Source organism: Arvicanthis niloticus, chromosome X, assembly GCF_011762505.2.
Source record: "Arvicanthis niloticus isolate mArvNil1 chromosome X, mArvNil1.pat.X, whole genome shotgun sequence".
Taxonomy (NCBI): Eukaryota; Metazoa; Chordata; class Mammalia; order Rodentia; family Muridae; genus Arvicanthis; species Arvicanthis niloticus.
The window spans coordinates 99,272,724-99,276,010 of record NC_047679.1 but is presented as its reverse complement, the minus strand read 5'-3'; the positions used below and the strand labels follow the sequence as shown (position 1 = coordinate 99,276,010).

The 3,287-nt window shown below is 47.4% G+C and overlaps 1 pseudogene; it reads left to right on the top strand.

Annotated features, from left to right (window-relative positions):
* The first annotated feature begins 2,315 nt into the window (after positions 1 to 2,315).
* On the top strand, positions 2,316 to 2,835 carry LOC117695333 (protein BTG1 pseudogene; annotated as a pseudogene).
* The last annotated feature ends 452 nt before the right edge of the window (positions 2,836 to 3,287 follow it).

Genomic DNA, 3,287 nt, shown 5'->3' with positions numbered 1-3,287 from the left:
CTGGAGTCAATCACATTGTACATCATAGAACTCAAGATCTTGTCCTCCTGGTATGGTACTAATACACCCTAATAGCTTGAGCAGCAATGTCTGGACCCTAGCCCAGCCTGGTGAATGACCCAGACCCCAGTAATTCCAAGAACACCCTCTCATTCCCAGGCCCAGAATGGCTGCAGCAGCCTGGGCACACCACCTAGCCTGGTGAGGGGAAAGACCCTGCCCTCAATACCTCATCCTCACACTCCTTGCCCTAGCTTAGGTCAAGGAGCTTGAAGGCATGCCAAGCCTTATTAGTGAGCAAGAATGTTGCCTGATGCTATACCACAGACTACAATATGGTCTCACAATCCCAGGAATACTGTGTACCAGAACAGACTGGTAAGTGAAAGACACATTATCACTCTACCAAGGCTAGCTCTGGTCACATGGCCTGCACACAAGCTGCTTCTTTTTGGCCTAGAACTTTGTCCTTCCTTGTTATCACAATATACACAAAGTTGTATGGGACTATGCCACCTACCCACCAGTATATCCTGGTGAGTGTTCAATAGCAAACCCTCCCTCACTCTGGAGCCTAACAATTCAAGACTTGTTTAGAACAAACAGTAAGGGCAGCAGAAGACCATCTTAAGTGATTAGGACCCTTTTATTCCACACAATGTCACACACACAGGCCTAGCTGAAGTAAGCAGCTTGCCCATCAGTACAACCTAATAAAAGTCCAATAAATACACTTGCCTTTATCACTTTCACAGGCCTAACTTTGGCCTTTTAGCCTGAGCAAGAGTAGAATCTGGTCACTGATTAAAATACTCCCTCTTGTGCCTTCCTAACACTCCCAGGCTTAGTTCAAGTCCAGCCGATCACAGGCCAGCAGGGCTTTGTGAAAGACTCAGACACTTGCCCTCCTGCACCATCTCCAGAGTTTCAGACCTTGGGGTCAAGTAGCCCAGGTACTAGCCAGACTAGAGAGATGTCAATAGAGTGCCATCCTATGCCACTCCCATATTCCAGTTCTGGCTTGGTCAGTCAGTTTGCTTCAGTTTCATGACTGATCCAGGACTCTACTCAACACACCATTACCAAGTATCCAGGCCCATACAGTTTCAAGCAGTCGGGGCATTATCCTCAAGTGGTAAGATCCTGAGACATTCACTGCCTGGGCCAGTCCATTGTCTAAGTGGAGCCAACCATAATGTGTACCATTCCAGCCTGGGGAGAGCTTAAGATTCTTTCTGCTGCTGCCTGTACACCATTCCAGCCTAGTGTAATATCTCAAGGTTCTGCTGCTGGCTAAGCACCATCCCAGCCTGGCAAGAGCTCAAGGTCCTTTCCACTGCTCTCTGTGCACTGTGCCAGCCTCGCGAGAGTTCAAGGTACTTTCTGCTACCGGCGTACTAATACTCCCAAAAGCCTAGCTTCAGTCACACAGCCAACATCGTAAGTGACCCAGACCTTGCACTCTTTTGCCATCTGACCAGCCTCTGGCCTAGCTGAGGTCAACGTACCTGCTCATCAACAACAATTGGTAAGTAATCAAGACCCTGCTCTCTTGCACCCCAGGCATAGCTTGGATCACGCTTGTCCACCAATCTTGGTCTGTTGAGTCTCCAATAACCCTGCTCATCTATAAAATTAGCAGATCACCCGGCCCTTCTGTGCCAACCACACAGGGCCAGAATAAGCTGGGGTCAAGCTGCCTGCTTAGTGGCCCATACTGGTATATGCTACCATCTCCCCACTCCAGAATCAACCTAACAATCACAGTATGGGACCAAGTAGCCTGGGAAAAAGACCAGCCTCATGGTCAGGAATCAAGGTGATCTACCCGGCACCATCCCCATACTGCCTATCCCAGCTCTGGTCAGGCAGCTTTCCCATCAACCCAATCTTAGTGTGTTCCACTTCCCTAGACTCAACAGGCCAAGATATGGACTCAGTGTGATGTTCTGTGTGCTCAGCTTGTTTACACTTAATATGCTTTTAAGAATGCAAGTAATTTTGTCTCTTAGAACTGCAACTACAACTCTTGGGGTCCTCAGAGGCTACTGAGCCTGGTGGGAGGGTGGCTGAAGAGGGCAAAGTGATGTGACCAGGCTAGCTATCTCCTCCCGTCTCTTCTCTCCACACTAACTTTTTCCTCTAAAAGAAAAGTTTGCAAAGGCCCCCTAGAGCTAATAGCTGCCTCACTCACACATTGCTTTCTTTAGACCAGGTCTCAGTAGAAAGCTGGGGTGGCCATTGTGCCTTCAGGGACACACTACTGACCTATCTGCCACCCCCACGCATCCCCCTTCTTAACCCTTGCAGCCACCATGATTGTCGAGATCTGTGCTGCAGCAACCTTCATCTCCAAGTTCCTCTGCACCAAGGGCCTCAGGAATGAGCAACAGCTACAGACCTTCAGCCAGAGCCTGCAGGAGCTGCTGGTAGAACACTACAAACACCACTGGTTCCCAGAGAAGCCCTGCAAGGGATCGGGTTACAGATGTATTCGAATCAACCATAAGATGGATCCTCTGGTCGGTCAGGCAGCCCAGCAGATTGGACTGAGCAGTCAAGAGTTATTCAGGCTTCTCCCGAGTGAGCTCACACTGTGGGTTGACCCCTACGAAGTATCCTACAGGATTGGAGAGGATGGTTCCATCTGTGTGCTGTATGAAGCCTCACCAGCGGGAGGTAGCTCTCAAAACAGCACCAATGCACAAATGGTAGATAGCAGACGCGGTTCTAAGGAGGAACCCCTTTTGGGCAGAAGCCCTTCTAAAAACTACAAAATGATGGCTGTATTAGGTTAAGATACTGTCTATCGATGGATCATCTTGTAATGGACGGATAAATTTGATTTTTTGCTTTGGGTGGGCTCCTCATGGGGATGGATTACTGAATTTAAACCATGTCACAGCTGTGAAAACCTGGCATGAGATATTGTTGATAATTTTTAAGTGATACTGCTATCATTTGGATAGTACCTTTTAATGATGTAATAACCTGTGAGTTCAAGGAAGTATTCACTCTAATTTTAGGGAGTGAACTCATAGGTTGGTTTGCTTATCCCAAACCTTATATCTAAATTGTTATACTAGTCCCCTTAAGGAGATTTTTTAAATTTAATTTTATATTTTATGTATATCAGTGAATTGCTGACTGCTTATCTGTGTTGTATGATGAGAGGAGTCAGAACAGGGAGGTAGATACCCTGAGGATTCTGGAAACTACACCTTGGCTCTCTGTTAGAAAAGACAGGTCTCATGGTCACAGAGACATCTCTGCAGCCACATAAATCT